At 42.5% G+C, this 18,053-nt stretch overlaps 1 protein-coding gene across 3 annotated transcripts in view; it reads left to right on the top strand.

The window, feature by feature from the left end:
* spryd3 (SPRY domain containing 3) overlaps positions 1-18,053 on the top strand; it is a 301,493-nt gene that overhangs the window by 59,132 nt on the left and 224,308 nt on the right. The gene's annotated exons all lie outside the window — the stretch shown is intronic.

Here is an 18,053-nt window from a genome sequence, read left to right as displayed (position 1 = left end):
TGGGGAGAGGGGCATGTATTGAGCTTATTCCCTGTTCCCATTAACTTTCATATATCTCAAGTTGCTGATACTAATCGATATGACCCTGGGGGCTTGTTTTAAATGCACAGGTACTCGTCAGTTAAAAACAAACCCTGTCCCACCATTGGTGAGCTGATCTATGAAGGGTCAATCCCTTGTTACACAAGAGCACAAGAAATAGGAGCAGGAGTAGACCAGACCTGTTCCACCTGTGTCAAGCCTGTTCCACCATTCAGTATGATCGTGGCTGATCTTGGGCTTCAACTCCATTTTCCTGCCCGCTACCCATATCCCTTAATTTCCTGAGAGACCAAAAATCTGTCTACCCAGCCATTACAGACAGGAGGGCAATTAATTTAAACAGCCCTAATTTCTCCCCTCACTACCCGTCCGTAAACAGGAAGGTGTTTTTGATTTCTGATTTGCCCCTTTGTAAGTGGTGGCGTGTTTTCCCCAAACCTTCAGTTTGGAGTATTCCAATCCTCTATTAATAACCCCACAGCAAACTCGGGATGCGATAGGGTTGGTTTATTTTACACACGCAAAATGCGAGAAGGGATTTTTGCAATGTTTGTCCCTTTTTGCACTCGTACAATAAAAGAGGAATAAGGGTAAGAAAGGGCTACAGGGCAAAGACCATGATAAAAATAAGAGTTATGGTTTCACGTGAGTCCAGAGTCTAGAATCAAAAGTCCAGTAGTGTATTCCTCCAGAGATTAGCAGGCTGAAACTGTTGCAGGGTGATCTATCTTCCCTGAAGCGAGGACTTCCCTGATGCAAGAAGGCACGTAGAGATGAATTAGTCTTGAAGGCACAGATACAGGAGTTCCGACATTCCAGTAGTTCACAGTGTAGATTTGGGCCAGGCAATTTACCTGGGCAGAGCTCTTCCTGCTGGTACCTGTTAGATAGTAAAATGGTAGACTGTCTGGCTTCAGTTCCACAGGGCAATATTACAGGTTCTAGCAGCTTGGGGGAGGCCATGTGACATACCTCCCACTTCTTCTCCTGGCTGTTGAACAAAGGATGTATTTTCCCAGGTCTTGAATCTTGAGGTGTTTAATGGAGGAGTCAGGGTCCTTTTGTCCTTGCAGCCATTCTGTCTCTGTTGGCCGGAGCTCTGCCTTCAAAATGTAAAGGGGTGTTGGTGCGTTATGTTCAACGATGGAGCATCCACAACCCTCTGGGGTAGAGAATTCCAAAGATCCATAACCTTTTGGGTGAAGTAATTTCTCTTTTTCTCAGTCCTAAATGATTGGCCTCTTATCCTGAGACTGTGCCTTGTGTTTTAGATTCCCCGACCATCAGAAACAATCTCTCAGCATCCACCCTATCAAACCCCCTCAGAATTCTGTAGGTTTCAACGAGATCACCTCTTATTCTTCTAAACTCCAGAGAATATAGACCCAGTTTACTCAACCTCTCATTATAGGACAACCGTCTCATCCCAGGGACCAATCTAGTGAACCTTCGCTGTATCGTCTCCAATACAAGTATATCCTTCCTTAAATATGGAGACCAAAACTGCAGTGCAGCTATCCCTTTTAGAACCCTAAGATGTAGCTACTCAGGCACCTGGATTTGTCAGATTTTACTCCTTCAAGTTATTGAGAAACTGTTCCCACTCAAGGGCACATCAAGGACTAGAGGGCATAGATTTAAAATAATTGGCAGAAGGAGTAAAAGTGATGTGAGGGAAAAATGTTTCAGCGAGTAGGCGTTGGATTCTGGAACAAACTTCCTGAGGGGGTGGTGGAGGCAGGTTCAATCAGGTATTCAAAAGGGATTGGATTGCTATCTGAAAAGAATGAATCTGCAGGGTTATGGGGAGAAAGCAGGGGAGTGGGGCTAGTTAGAATGCCCTTTCAGAGAGCCAGTGCAGACTCTATGGGCCAAATGGCCTCCTTCTGCACTGTAAAGATTCTGTGAAGTTTCCCCAATACTTTATCCGTGCCAATATAAATTTCCTTAATTTCCTCATTCTTTTTAGTCCCTAGGTCACCAGCTATTTCTGGTATGAAATTCTGTCTCCTGCTGTGAGGACAGACAGAATATTTGTTCAATGCCTCTCCCATTTCCTCATTCCCCATGATAATTTCTTCTGTCTCTGATTCTAAGGGGCCAACATTTATTTTAGCTACTCTCTTCCGCTTTATATACTTATAAAACTTCTTGCAATCTTTGCTGGCTTCCAAAGCACTCCCAATCCTCAGAAGTGCTACTGTTTTTTGCAACATTGTAAGCCTGTTCTTTGAATCAAATACTATGCTTAATTACCTGAGTGAGCCATGAATGGGTTTTTCTCGCTGCAGTTTTGTTTTGCAATGGAATTATTTTTGTTGAAAATTTTGAGTTTCTTTAAATGTTTCCCGCTGTTCATTCACCTCCACACCCTTTTAGTCTATTTATCCAGTTAACAGTAGCCAGTTCTCCCCTCATACCTGTGTCATTGGCTTTGTTTAAGTTTAAGATTCTTGTTTGTGATTGGAATATGTCACTTTCAAACTTAACATGGAATCCAATTTCCCGGAGGACCTTATACCACGACATTACTAATTAACTCTGGTCCATTACACAATACTAAATCTAAGATAGCTTACCCCTAGTCAATTCCACAATGTATTGGTTTAAGAAACTGTCAAAAAAACATTCTACAAACACACCTTCTAGACCACTCTTACCAATTTGATTATCTCAATCTATATATAAAGACCCCATAGTTATTACATTGCCTTTATCACAAGCTCCAATAATTTCTTGTTTAATGCTCTGCCCAATGTTATAACTACTACCTATAAACTACTTGCCTATAAACTACTCCCACCAGTGTTTTCTGACTCTTGCTTTTCCTAATTTCACCCATACTGATTCTACTTCATGATCTTCTGCGGCCAGTTCCTTTCTCATTATTGTGCTTATGTCATCTTTTACTATCAGGGCTACCCCTCCTCCTTTGCTCTTCTGCCTGTCTTTCCTAAATGTTGTGTAGCCTGGAATAGTTATTTCTTACCCTTGATCACCCTGTAACCATGTCTCTGTAATGGTGATTAAATCTAAGTGATTATCTCTATTGGTGCCACTAGTTCATCTATCTTATTGCAGATGCTTCACACATTCGAATAAAGAACCTTAAGGTTCAATTTTTTATTTCTGTTCCCTGCAATGTCCTTATTCGCCGGTGTACAATTTTTGTTAAACTCTCTGCCCGTGTCTTTACCCAAGTTGCTATATGATGATGAAGAGTCATACGGACTCGAAACATTAACTGTGTTCCTCTCCGCAGATGCTGTCAGACCTGCTGAGTTTTTCCAGCTATTTTTATTTTTGTTTTGGATTCCCAGCATCCACAGTTTTTTGCTTGTATGTGATATTGTTCTGAGGCCTTGACCTTTTCCTTTGGATTTCTAAATCTCCTTTCACACGAGCCCTCTTTTCCCCCCTTCACATTAGTTTAAAGCCTTGTCCACAGCCCGAGTTTCATGATTGGCCAGGACACTGGTCCCAGACTGGTTCAAGAGGACCCCATCCCAACTGAATAGCTCACTCTTCCCTGAGTACTGATACCAGTGCCCCATGAATCGAAACCCCTTCTTCCCACACTACTCCTTGAGCCACGTGTTTAATTCTCTAATCTTCTTGACCCTGTGCCAATTAGTGTAGCTCAGATAATAGTCCGGAAATTATTGCCTTTGATGTTCTGCAGTTTAATTTGGTCCCTAGCTCCTCAAATTTCTTATCAGAACGTCATTCCTGGCTCTGCCTATGTCGTTGGTTGCTACGTGGACCCTGACAACTGGATCCTCCCCCTCCCACTCGAAGTTCCTGTCCAGCTGCGAGGAGATGACCTTAATCCTGGCACCGGGCAGGCAACAGAACCATTGGACATCCTGGTCGTAGCTGCAGAGAACGAGATTTACCCCCTGACTATACTGTCTCCTGTCACTACCACATTCCTTTTCACTTGAATGGAATCCTTCACCATGGTGCCATGGTCAGTCCACTCATCCAACTTGCGATCCTTCTCATCCACACAGGTAGCAAGCACCTCGTACCTGTTGGACAAAGTCAGGGGCTGAGGCTCCTCCATCACTACATGCTGGTTCCCTTTACCTGCCTGACTCGCAGTCCTATCCTCCTATCCCTGACCATTGACCAACTCTAAACTTTTGCCTAACCTAATGGGAGTGATTGCCTCCTGGAACAAAGTGTCCACGTAACTCTCCCCCTCCCTGATGCCCTGCAATATCTGCAACTCAGACTCCAGCTCAGCAACCCTGAACCAAAGTTGCCTAAACTGCAACGCTTTCTACAGACATGGTTGTCCAGGATTGCAGTGCATTCCACAGATTCCCACATGCTGCACTCATGGCACACCACCAACGCTGCCATTTCTGTCAATTAGTTAATAATTTACATAGATAAAGTAATAGAAAGTTGCACTCACCTAGCTTGGAGACAAGGAAGGAAACTTGCCAACTACTGGAGGCTGAAAAAAAAGTAGTAAAAGGAGCCCTCTTTCTCCCTCTGCCCCGAATTCCCACTTGAACCAAATTTCCAACTACTCGCTCAGCCTGCGTCTCACTCGGGCGTAGTTTCATGCCCGCATGCCGCTTCCTCTTAAGTTTTGCCGCGCACTCAAAATAAAATTAGAGTTTTTGCAAGCAAGATGTGAACGTGTGGTTACTGCTTTTTGAGTTGTTTTTGTGAACATACTGGAAGCTGTGAAACCTCAGCTTTTTCTGTACCTTTGTGTGTTTGAACTTTTCAAATTTGTTCTTGCGAATGCATGTGACACTGGCAAGGTAGAATTTGCGGGCCATGCTGACCATTAAGAGTCAGCTATGCTGTGTGGGACTGGAGTCACTTGTAGGTGATAAGTTAGATAATAGTGAATATTGGCTTTTGTCGTCACTTTCTAGTAGCAGCCCACAAATTATTTGAATTAATTGTCACCATTTGCCATGGTGGGATTGGAACTCATTACCTCTGTGTTGCTGATCTAATACCATAATCACCAGACTACCATAGCCTACCACGTTACTCTGTTTCCCTCTTGTGTTGAGGTATTTTTGTGAACATACGTGGAAGATATGAAATTAAACCAAGGTGACCAGGTTTATATTCTCCACAACCTCAAAGACTTGTTTTTCTTGTTGAATAAATCAATATGTCATGGGTCATTCTTAGAATTTAACATCTTCATCTTGCTTGCCATTTAAGTTGTGAAATCAAAAGATTATTGTCTTGTATTTCAGAGGCATCAAATTATGAAGAGGCTTGGGGTAAACTGAATTTCTCATATTGTGCATTCAAATCATTCTTGACATTTTGTTAGTTGTTTATAATGTGATATTGCTTGAAGGTAAATCTGGAAAAAGTGCAAGTGTAGTGAAGCACAGCACATGGCACCTCGTGTGGCCAACACTGAGATGTAAATGAAGGATGTCAAATCAATTAATGATATTAAAAATAGCCATATTTGCTGGACCATAAAACACACAGGCCAATAAGATACACCAGGATTTTAAAAGGAAATATTTGGGTATAACCTACAGACCATAATAAGCACAGCAATTTTAGATTGCTTTTTTCTTCCAGAAAAAAAGTGTGTCTTATGGTCCAGCAAATATATGATAAGTTAACTCGTTTTCACTTTCTTTACTTTAGTGAAGATGCCCAGCCTCTTCTGATTAAAGTCCCTGGTCACTGACATCATCTTAGTGAAAATCTCTCCTGCACTCTTCATGTCCTTGACGGCTTTCTAAAGACAGTTATAAGATAGTCATTAACAAATCCAATCTGGAATTCTGGCGAAATTTCTTTACTCAGACAGTGGTGAGAATGTGGGACTTGCTACCACAGGGAATGGATGAGGCAAATAGTGTGGATGCATTTTAGGAGAAGCTAGATAAGCACATAAGGGAGAAAGGAATAAAAGGATCTGATGATTGGAATAGATGAAGAGGGGTAGAAAGTGGCTCATATAGAATGTAAACACTAACATGGCCTGTTTCTATGCCATACATTCTGTGTAAGTTTTGTGTGGACCACTTACTGGTCAGCTATGTAGTGTTTATAAGGTTGGGCTCCATGTCACTTTCTCTCTTATTTGGGGGTTACATTGCTGTTTGATGCATTTGAAGTGTGTTGGCTTCTCTAATAAGATTTGAGGCTGTTTCTGTTGTATAATTGCTTATATACAGCAACTCTGACACACAAACTGATATGTTCTATGATATATCGGACCTGTTTAAACCATGCCATACAGCTGCATCTCCTGTAGGCTTCAGATGACCATCAGACTTTTTGTTACTTGCAGTTATCATTGTTTCCTTTATAGTTCTGTTTGTTCTGTCACATCCAACTCCATACCTGAATCACTGTGGTTATAGAAGTACAGTTTTCAGTATTGTCTGAAGGTCCAGGATAAAGCTTTTCAATGAGCCATGTGCTCCAGACTACCCTACCTGTATTTGCATGTCTACATTGTAAAATGTGATGCGCCTACTGTTGGTTTCTTGTCCTTGCCTTTCTCCCTGCAAGCCTCCCCCACGATCTAAGACTGCATGGTGGACACATGCTGGACTCCGATTTAGCAAAGATATTTAAATGTCTAAACAAAGAATGTATTAAAGTTGCTGTACTTGATTAGGAAGTCAGACTACTGCAGTGTGAAAGTATTTTAAACTTAACCATATTATTTCAATAAGTGATTAGGGAGCACATTTTTCAGAGGAATGGCCAAGGATAAAATCTTAACTGATTGGTTCTGATTTTGCAGTAAGCGGTGAAGGGCACCCTAAAGTTCCCACTTACTTTGCTTGGCAATGGTAGGGGAGAGAACTTCACTGGGAAAGCAGGAGAATTCCTTCATGATGTGGGCCCTAGCATATCTCTGCAGGGTTCTCTAACACGAGCATAAAAGACAGAACGTATGGTGGAGTAACTAGAAGCCACACTGTCTGGAGCAACATAGGATCGCCCACAGCAACTTCAGGATTTCCGTGTGCACACTCCAGAAGTTGCTGGCACTCCTGTGAACAGCTTCACCATTATTACCAATGTAGAATTCAAGCCATTGTATTCTGAAATGCCAGAGCATCCCTGCTTTTACTCGTATCTAAGTCAGGGACGAGGAGAGGTCATTTAGCCAATCAAAACTCATCCCTCAGTGCATTAGCTCTTCGATTATTGCCTAACATTATTTTGGTCAGCCTTAATGTTTTTGTCACTGCTACCTTGTTTGGCAGATTATTTCAAACATTTCATCTTCTGAGTTTTTTTGCTTAAAGAAGGGTTCTCTTGATATTAAAAATTAGCTTTTTATTAACTTCCATTTCCTTCCTCTGGTTGTCCTTTCCTGGCTCACCTTGTGTTGATGATCTGAGCTTACCTTGTCTATATCATTTCAGTGCTTTATTTGTATTGATGTGATTCTCCTCTGAACAGCTTTCTTTCTAGGCTTATGAGACGAGGGGGTGCAGTATGGACAGAGACCCCACAGTTTTGAAGCAACTTGTATCGTGCTGCTGTTGCATGAGTTTTGAAAATCTCACAAGAAATCCAAGCTTAAATGACTAAGAATACTCCAACCTCATCTTATATGGGCACCCGTCTCACGAGCCTGTGTTTCCCATCTTGCAGACTTCTTCTGCGGTCTCTCCTTTTGATTTTGCCATTATCATATAACATTGGTTTAGATTGTTGATTCAGTTCACTATCACTTGGCTCCTGTAACACAGACAAAGATCAATCACCTTCAACCCCTGGCTTTCACAATTGTCCTCTCACTTCCCACTAATGATGCGAGTTTTACTGTAGTAATAGGGAAGGCAGATTGGACACTGGTCAATAACACACCCTGCACCTTTGGAAATTGAAGTTTTTTGTGACATGGTGACTGAAACGAGCGAAATAGTAATAAGTAATGCATTGTGATTTAGCATATCCTCTGCAAGACAGCTAGTTGTCATCCCTCTCAAGCATAGCACTTTTTAAAAAAAAAAGTTACCTTAAAAGTCTTTTATCTCTTCTCTGACTTTACGAAATTTAAAGAGAAAACTAGTGTTTTTATTTATGCTCGAGGGAGATGGGCTGCAGGACAGACCCAAGTCTTGAAGATGACTTAGAGCTGTGATGATTTAAAAAGTGCAAAGGCAACAGTGATACCTATATTAAGGGTATGAAAACTTCATTTCCAGCGTAACCATTGCCCTTCATAATGAGCTTCTGGTCTAAAGAGGAGTTGGAACTGGGTTTCTGTTGATCACACCTGTAATCTGTTAAAGGAAAGTGGAAATGAATAGTCTAAAAGCTATGCTAAATAATGATTGCCATGTCCTAGAAAAATAAACAAGTATAAGCTCGCAGAATGCAGGCTTTTACTGCTACTGCATTTTTTAGACACATGCCGACTTGTCAATCAAATGTTTAATAGTTTATTAATGACGGATGCTATATTATGTCATTTGAAGAACACATTAGGAGCTTCATGTACAGCCATGATTAAGCTCATGGTTTCTGAGTGAGGTAAAGTTTGACCAATGACGTGTTTTTAAAAGCTGTGTTTATTTTTATGAGTCGGCGGTAGATATTATCGCACGCCCTTACTTGACTACTTGTCAGGTTATATTTGAACGTTGTTTTGGGCTGTGACTTGGATACAGTAGCCGTAGAGACCAAAGAACAGGTGTGAACATTGATTATTCTTAATCCAGAAAGGAAAGCAAGTATCGTTTTGGAAATCGTATTGATCAAAGCTCGAATTTTAATTTTAACATTTGGAGCCAAGGCAAATTTATATCTTTCATTTACTTTCAAAATACTTACTCTGCATTCACACTGCGACTGGGTGGTACAGCGAGTTATCACTCTGTCCTTTCACACTCTGGCACTGGGTGGTACAGTGGGTTATCTCACTGTCCTTTCACACTCTGGGACTGGGTGGTACAGTGGGTTATCACACTGTCCTTTCACACTCTGGGACTGGGTGATACAGTGGGTTATCACACTGTCCTTTCACACTTTGGGACTGGGTGGTACAGTGGGTTATCACACTGTCCTTTCACACTCTGGGACTGGGTGGTACAGTGGGTTATCACACTGTCCTTTCACACTCTGGGACTGGGTACAGTGGGTTATCACACTGTCCTTTCACACTCTGGGACTGGGTACAGTGGGTTATCACACTGTCCTTTCACACTCTGGGACTGGGTGGGACAGTGGGTTATCACACTGTCCTTTCACACTCTGGGACTGGGTACAGTGGGTTATCACACTGTCCTTTCACACTCTGGGACTGGGTACAGTGGGTTATCACACTGTCCTTTCACACTCTGGGACTGGGTGGTACAGTGGGTTATCACACTGTCCTTTCACACTCTGGGACTGCGTGGTATAGTGGGTTATCACACTGTCCTTTCACACTCTGGGACTGAGTGGTACAGTGGGTTATCACACTGTCCTTTCACACTCTGGGACTGGGTGGTATAGTGGGTTATCACACTGTCATTTCACACTCTGGGACTGGGTACAGTGGGTTATCACACTGTCCTTTCACACTCTGGGACTGGGTGGTTCAGTGGGTTATCACACTGTCCTTTCACACTCTGGGACTGGGTGGTTCAGTGGGTTATCACACTGTCCTTTCACACTCTGGGACTGGGTGGTACAGTGGGTTATCACACTGTCCTTTCACACTCTGGGACTGGGTACAGTGGGTTATCACACTGTCCTTTCACACTCTGGGACTGGGTACAGTGGGTTATCACACTGTCCTTTCACACTCTGGGACTGGGTACAGTGGGTTATCACACTGTCCTTTCACACTCTGGGACTGGGTACAGTGGGTTATCACACTGTCCTTTCACACTGATGCTGGATCGACATTCCTTGTGTGCATCAGGCATGATCTAATCAACTGGTAGAGGAGTAGGATTGAGAGACTGGAAGGCCTACTCCTGTTCCTATGTTTGCCAAATGTTTAATACATTATATTAATACAGATCTTTTGTGCTCTCAACTAAAACCATATTTTGCCCTGCTTGTGTTCATTTTCTTACCAATTAGTGTCTAGTACCAGTGTGAAAACACTGGACCATGTCACATGGGTACTTGGTAGCTTTCAGTCAAATAACCATGGCCCCAAATTGTGATGTATTCCAGGGTTTGCTCTGAAGCTCCTTGTGCTTAATTTAAAAAGAGCCAATACTTGGCAGCCAATTGAATACCTTGCATTCTTTCTGCCTTTTTATTGTTGTAGTACAAAGGTGCCTTTATATGATAACTTTCAGGTGTCTACATCTGGCCTGGTGTATTCTAAACTTCAATTGATCAGCCATACGGACTGAAAACGTTAACTCTGTCTTCCTCGCCACAGATGCTGTCAGACCTGCTGAGTTTTTCCAGCTATTTTTGTTTTTGTTTCAGATTTCCAGCATCTGCAGTATTTTGCTTTTATCAGGATGCTGGGGCTTTGGGGAGTGGGCAGGGCCATGAGGCAGGAGATCTGATGAGGGCAAAAACCTTCATGTAGAATAGCTGTCCTGATGGTGGGATTTGCAGGGATAAATAAAGTGAGGAGGGGAACATGGGGGTTGGATTGAGGCCTTCCGCTATGTAGCACTAGCCTTGAGAATTTGGGCAAACTAAAATTGAGAACATTGTATCAGATAATTAGGTACTTGCATGCCTCATCCAACAGAATGGAAAGTGAGCCAGTACTGAATGAAGCTCACAAATATTGAAGACATTCATAGTATTTTGGCGCAAATCAAAAGAGCAGTGGGATACGATTAGTTGATGCTCTATTATAAACGTTGAGATTTTCTCTCTGTGGTCTCAGCAGATCACTGTGCTTCATAGGAGTTCAAAACTTGACCTCATTAATTGTGGGCTTGCTTTAAATGGGATGCATCACCATCCCTCCCTCTTAGTTTCATTCTCACTCACATTCCCTTGTGTGTTTGCATTTTCTCCATAACTCACTGCTGAAAAGAATGTTGTATGTTAAGAAACAATACGGGGATTGCAAAGGGTGAATTCAATATGAGGGGAGGACGGGGAGGGAGAATATTCTTTCTTTTATGGTGATTTAAATGAAACGTCCCAGTGAAGTCCCTTGGCAGTTAAAACAATGAGTTACACACCCCTGTGGAATTTCAAGAAATGTCTTGAGGAAAAGGTTGCTTCTCATTTCTAATCCCTGACCTTTCTGGAGAAAAATGTGGAAGTCCTTATTTGAGGCTAAAGTAATTATGTTTTGAATGGCTGTTAATCTGACTTGGAAATTGAATAGCAATATGGGTTTGTACTAAGATTTACAGTAATGCAAAATACAATTCAGAGAAAACGTATGCCTTGTTTGTTCTTGTCTGGTCTGTAATTAAGACTTGAATGGATTGTTTATGTTATCTGTTCAAGTCGTGGAATGCAGTGTAATTAATTCGGCATCTTTCTGGAGATACCTTGGAAAAATGCTGCAGTTTTGATTTTTGTATTCATTCTTGTTGTACGATACTGAAGTTAATTGTTTGAGGATTAGTTGCCTTGGTATTAAAATAAATTCATATGCTGTTTATCTGACCAGTGAGTATATTCCCAAGATACTCAGCTGGCTAATTGGCCAATTCAATGAACTCTCTCTTTAATATTTAAAATCTTGCTTCTCCTCTCTGCATTCTTCACTGAAGTAGAGAGGTTTCCAATCGAGAAGAAAACCTTTCATCTTGTCGTATATGTGCTGCTTCTTGGCTACATTCAACCAAAATTAATCCTACTGCCCAAGCCCTTGTATATTTTTCTGTTGCAAATAATTCAACTTATCTCTTGAAAGGCGCAATGCTCTCTGCCTCAGCTACTTCCTGTGGCAAAGCATTCCATGCTCCAACAACCCTTTGAGTAAATATGTCTGATGAGGACAAAAGTAGACCCAACACTGCTCCCTGGAGTACATCCCTTCCAACCCTTCTCCAATCCAAGCAATACCCACTACCCCTAACCACTTGCTTCCTGTTTATCAACGAACATCCTATGGATACTGCAACATTTTCTCTTTGCTATGAATGTTGAAGGATTTTGTATAATGCTAACGTTATGATGGTTTGATATCCAGTTATAATCTATTTTAAAAGGTCCAGCTGCTTGTAAAAGATTCATCCCTCTTAGACAGCAATGTTCATTTCACATGGGTCTGCCAAGAGCAGCCCATCATATGTTAACAAACCGAATCATAGAGTGATAGAGTACAGGAGGAGGCCACCTGCGCCACCTCTTTGAAAGAGCTATCCAATTAGCCCTGATCCTCTGCTCTTTGGCCATAGCCCTGTAAATTCCTCCCCTTCCATTATTTATCCAATTCTCTTTTGAACGCTACTATTGAATTTACTTCTAACACCCTTTCAGTTAGTGCATTCCAGATCATCATAACTTGGTGCGTTTTTTTTAAAACATTGTTCCCTCATGTCACCTCTTGTTCTTTGCCTATGACTTGAAACCTGTGTGCTGAGGTCCCTGACCATTCTGCCACTTGAAACAGTTTCTCTTCGTTTACTGTTTCAAACTGTTTGAGATTTTGAACAGCTCGTTTACATTTCTTCTTAAACTTCTTTGTTCTAAGGAGAACAACCTCAGCTTCTCTGGTGTCTCCACCTAACATCTCTCATCCCTGGTGCCATTCAAGCAAATAATCTCTGCGCCCTGTCCGAGACCTTGACATTCTAAAGTGTGCTGCTCAGAATTGAACGTAATACTCCAGTGGGGGCCTAACCAGTGTTTTCTAAAGATTTGTATTCTATTCCTTTACTAATAAAGGTAGTGATTCCATTTACTTTTCTAAACAACCTTCTCAACTGCTATCATTTATATATAAAAAGAATGAAAATATTTATTTATATGACCATAAGAAAATTGAGTGAGAGAAGCCGCTTTGTCACCTTAATTCACCTATCCTGAGAGATTCTGAAGTCTGCAATTAATTCTAAATGATACTTTTTTTTGCCTCCAGTACTCTATTTAGGAGTCTGGTTTATGTGTTCATTGTTCTATTTAAGGAAGAATTTCCTGATATCGATCCTAACTTTGGCTCTTGTTGGTTTGACCCCATTTTTCCTTATTGGATTGTAGTTTATTTTAAGCTACAATTCTAGGTTACTTTTTGCGTTCCAGTTACAATTTTATGCCTTGTTGATTGCTGCTCTGAATTGGTTGCACACATTGGTGTTGACGTCTCTTTCAGATTGCCAACTTGCACACCTTTCATGGAGTTTGTGTGTTGCCCATTTTTCCTTCCTAAGTGCAATACTTTATATTCAAACACATTCAATTTCACCCTCCATTGTTCTGTCAAATTACACATTTTGTACAACTTCTCTGATTTTTGACCTGTCTCCTCCAATTCCATTGCTCTTCCAAGTTTGTACCATTTGCAAACTTGGGAAATTTGCATTGACCTTTGGAATCATATCGCTTACGTTGCAAGTCACTCTCTGCACACTTGTAATGTATGGCAAGATGCTGTAGAGGGAATCGTACTCTGCATTCGACCCATGTTGTACCTGTCCTGGGAGTGTTTGATTGGGACAGTGTAGAGGGGGCTTTACTCTGTATCTAACCCTGTGCTGTACCTGTCCTGGGAGTGTTTGATGGGGACAGTGTAGAGGGAGCTTTACTCTGTATCTAACCCCGTGCTGTACCTGTCCTGGGAGTGTTTGATGGGGACAGTGTAGAGGAGACTTTACTTTGTACCTAACCCCGTGCTGTACCTGTCCTGGGAGTGTTTGATGGGGACAGTGTAGAGGGAGCTTTACTCTGTATCTAACCCCGTGCTGTACCTGTCCTGGGAGTGTTTGATGGGGATGGTGTAGAGGAGACTTTACTTTGTACCTAACCCCGTGCTGTACCTGTCCTGGGAGTGTTTGATGGGGACAGTATAGAGGGAGCTTTACTCTGTATCTAACCCCGTGCTGTACCTGTCCTGGGAGTACTTCATAGTGACTCTTGTGACTCTAGTGGTTCTTGATTGGTAAGGGTATCAAAGGTTACGGGGAGAATGGGGTTGAGAAACTTATCAACCATAATTGAATGGTGGAGCAGACTTGTTGGGCCGAAGGGCCTAATTTCTGCTCCTATGTCTTATGGTGGTCTTATGGACTTGTCGCCTGAAACGGAAACTGTTACAACTTCCACACGGATGTCCCTCACTTGGAGGAGAAAATTCCCCCAAGCTTGTTCGAAAATCCTCAATTTGCTTCCAGTTTGGTTTTCTGTCAGGATAGCTTTTTGGGGAACTTTGAAACTTTGCAATATATAATATTGAACGTGGCGTTGAACTGTTGAGCCAGAGATTTGAAATTGCCTCTTTTCTCCCACCAATATCGAGCTTCGCTTTTAAAAAAAATCCAGGTCACTAAGCATCATTCCCTTCTCCTCGTTCTGTTTTGTATTTGCACCAGTTTTGTGGAACCCAACCTGAAGAACGTTTTCTAGCTTTATCCACCCATCAGCCCCATCTCATGCTGGCAGATACTGTTAAAACAATGTCAACTGTTTGTCTGATTCGCCTGCTCTGTTGCTTTACATGTATTTAATGATCAGAATAGATTATTTGAAGCACACTTAGTAAAATGGTTTGCGGCTTAAGGGATTTGGCAGCACAGAGGGATCTTTCATGTGTCTGCTGAAGGGAGGAAAACTGACTTTACTGTACAATAACAATGATTGCATTGATGAAACATGAAAATGTTTGATCATATAATAGTGTTTTAAAAATAACCCCATGTCCCTCTTACGTTTTTGCTTATTGTCATGTAAACATCTTTCTTGGCTGTTTTTGGAGCCACGTACACACGTGATGTATGATACCCAGTTCTTAATCTTTCACACCCATGGGAGAGAAACTGGAACGATTTGGACATTGCAGGTTTTTTTTTCTTCCAGAGTTTCAAATTTCAGGTGGGTGTTACAGCGAAAACAATTTTTTGTACTTCCAAAATAAAATCTGTAGCTACTGGCAACATCCGGTAATGAAGTAGGTTCACGTACTGAAGGAGCATTCAAATCCATTGCAAAATGTGAAATCTGAAACCAAAACTGCTGCTCCAGGAGTTCTCCGATGGCTCAGTCCAGGATATACAAGCAACCAGAATTGGAGGAGGGCAGATTTCATGACGGGTTGTTAGGGCTTGAGGAGCTAACAGAGATGGGGATGTTGTTGTTTACTCCCATTGTCTCATCTTGCTGAAGAAGGAGACTTGTGTTGGATACAGTAAAACAGTGATAGTTCCAACCCTCTGATACCTCATGCGGTTATATATTAATGTGAAAGTCCAGACAGAGATTGATGGGCTATTCAAGATAGAGGTGGTCGCAGCTGACTCAAATCTGTTCTTTCTTAATGTCTCTACGTGCATTTCTATCAGGACCATTTTAGCAGTGAACCCTGAATGGTTTAGTCCACTGGGACAGTCCGCACTCCTAAACAGTAGTATTTTGTCCTAGACTTATTGCAGTCGGACTCCACTGACTTATTTTGCTTCTCAGAAAATTATTACTATCTGAAGTAATGTCTTTGCATCCAGCAGAATGCTTCTGCTTCTTGATGCATTTTTTTCTGTGTAAGCTCCAATCAACGTTGAGAAAGAACGAACCCATGAAAGCTGGTCGCCGTGCACTATAGTTCCATGCTTTAGTGATTATCTTTCTACTGCTGAACAGCCAGCAATGTCACAAAACAAATTTCAACCCCAATAACTCTGTATTCCATTTCGTATGGGAAATGAAATAAGAGAGGACCATTTGGCACATCATGTCTGTCCATGGGATAATGTTAAAGGGAAAGGAGGGGAAGGAATTTCTCAAATGTATTCCTTGACCAGTATGTTCTTGATCCAACTAGGAACTTGGTCCAACTAAAAGCTCATTGTGTAGAGGGTAACATATTAGCATGGATAGAAGATTGGCTGGCTGGCAGAAAGCTGAGAGTATACATAAATGGGTAATTTTCTGATTGACAGGATGTGATGAGTGGAGTCCCACAGGGGTCTGTGCTGGGGCATCAACTCTTTACAATTTATATCAATGACTTAGATGAGGGGAGTGAAGGCATGGTAGCTAAATTTGAAGATGACACAAATATATGTAGGAAAGTATGTTGTGAAGCGGCCATAAGGCAGCTGCAGACGGATGTAGATAGGTTGAGCGAGTGGGCAAAAATCTGGTAGATGGAGTATAATGTGGGAATGATGTTCACTTTGGCAGGAAGAATTAAAAAAAAGCAAAGTATTACTTAAACAGAGAATAGCTACAGAATTCCAAGGTGCAGAGTGATCATTTGCATGAGTCACAAAAAGTTAGTATGCAGGTACAGCAAGTAATTAAGAAGGCTAATGGAATGTTATCCTTTATTACAAGAGGAATTGAACATAAAAGTAAGGATGTTATGCTTCAGTTATACAGGGCATTGGAGAGACCACATCTTGAATACTGTGTGCAGATTTGGTCTCCTTATTTAAGGAAGGATATAAATGTGTTGGAGGTGGTTCAGAGGAGGTTTACTAGATTGATACCTGGAATGAGCGGGTTGTCTTCGGAGAGGTTAGACAGGCTGGTCTGGAGTTTAGAAGAGTGAGGGGTGATTTGATTGAAGTATATAAGATCCTGAACGGCCTTGACAAGGTGGACATTGAAAGGAAGTTTCCTCTTGTGGGAGAGTCCAGAACTAAGGGGCACTGGTTTAAAATTAGGGGTCGCCCTTTTAGGACAGAGATGAGGAGAAATGTTTTCTCTCAGAGGGTTGTGTGACTTTGGAAATCTCTGCCTCAGAAGGTGGTGGAGACGGGGTCATTAAATATTTTTAAGGCAGATAAATTCTTGTTGGGCAAGGAAATCAAAGATGATCGGGGTTAGGTGGGAATGTGGAACTTGAAACACAAACAGATCAGCCATGATCTTATTGAATGTTGGAGCGGGCTCGAGGGGCTGAATGGCCTATTTCTGCTCCTATTCCGTATGTTCGTATGAGACGCTGGATCTGATGCTGGGGAATCACCAGCTGTGGAATTTTCCCCTCCCACCAGCAGCGGCAATTGTGATGGGTGGGGCCGCTTAATTTGGCGGGAGGCATAAAATCTGTTTTCCGCCAGCAGGATAAACTGTCGGAATTTTGTTCTCCCGACTTTCAAGGCGGGTCGATGCATTTGCATGCATTAGCATCTCATGCATGCTCATTAAAAGGCCGCCTCGCTGGAAGGAAGTTCACCTCCAAATTAAGTTTCCTGCCAGCGAGAATTTAGAACGTTCTGTTTTATAACTCGATATAAGTGGGATGCACCTGGCAAGCTACACTTCTTCCACGACTTTGAGGTCAATTTATGTTGCTTTCGCCTTGTTGGGAACCTCACATAACTTCACTCATATTGTGTGCCGTTCGCAAATGCTGTGCCAAGGCTGGAAACAGGAGGCAGAGGAAGGCTGGAAGGGGTTGGCGGAGGGTTGGTAGGGTGGAGCGAAGGCTGAACAGGGGAGGCAGGCTTATGGAAGAAGGATGGGAGGATGGGGAGAGTGCCCAAGGAAGGGTGGGGGTTGTGGGGGGAGCAGCCTATGTCCAGGGAAGTGGATGGGTGAGGGTTCAGGGAAAGGTGGGGGGTGGGTGGGTGGGAGGAGGGTCTTAGATCGGTGGTATCAACAGTGGGGTCCTTGGGGGAGAACTCAAAGTACTGGTGCTGGAAGGAACGGTCACAGTCCAAGGTGGGAGTGGGATGCAGTGGGGTGGTAGCTTCAGGGTAAGGGTCTGGTCGGTGAAGGTCTCATTGGGTGGGTCACTGAGGGGGCAAGACAGGGGACTCTGATAGCGGGAGGAGGCAAGGTCAGGGTGGGCACGGGGATGGTAACGGGTGTCGGCTCTGAGTTGGGGAAAGGCATGTGGAGGTGGATCATGATAGGGTCCAGGGTAATGGGGAGCGGTTCAAGGGTGACAGTGGGGAGACGAATGGTGATGTTGGATCTATGGTGATGGCGAGGGGAGGTTGGTGGGTGAC

This window comes from Carcharodon carcharias, chromosome X (assembly GCF_017639515.1).
Source record: "Carcharodon carcharias isolate sCarCar2 chromosome X, sCarCar2.pri, whole genome shotgun sequence".
Lineage (NCBI taxonomy): Eukaryota > Metazoa > Chordata > Chondrichthyes > Lamniformes > Lamnidae > Carcharodon > Carcharodon carcharias.
The sequence above is the reverse complement of the archived record's forward strand: the minus strand, read 5'-3'. Positions and strand labels throughout refer to the sequence as shown.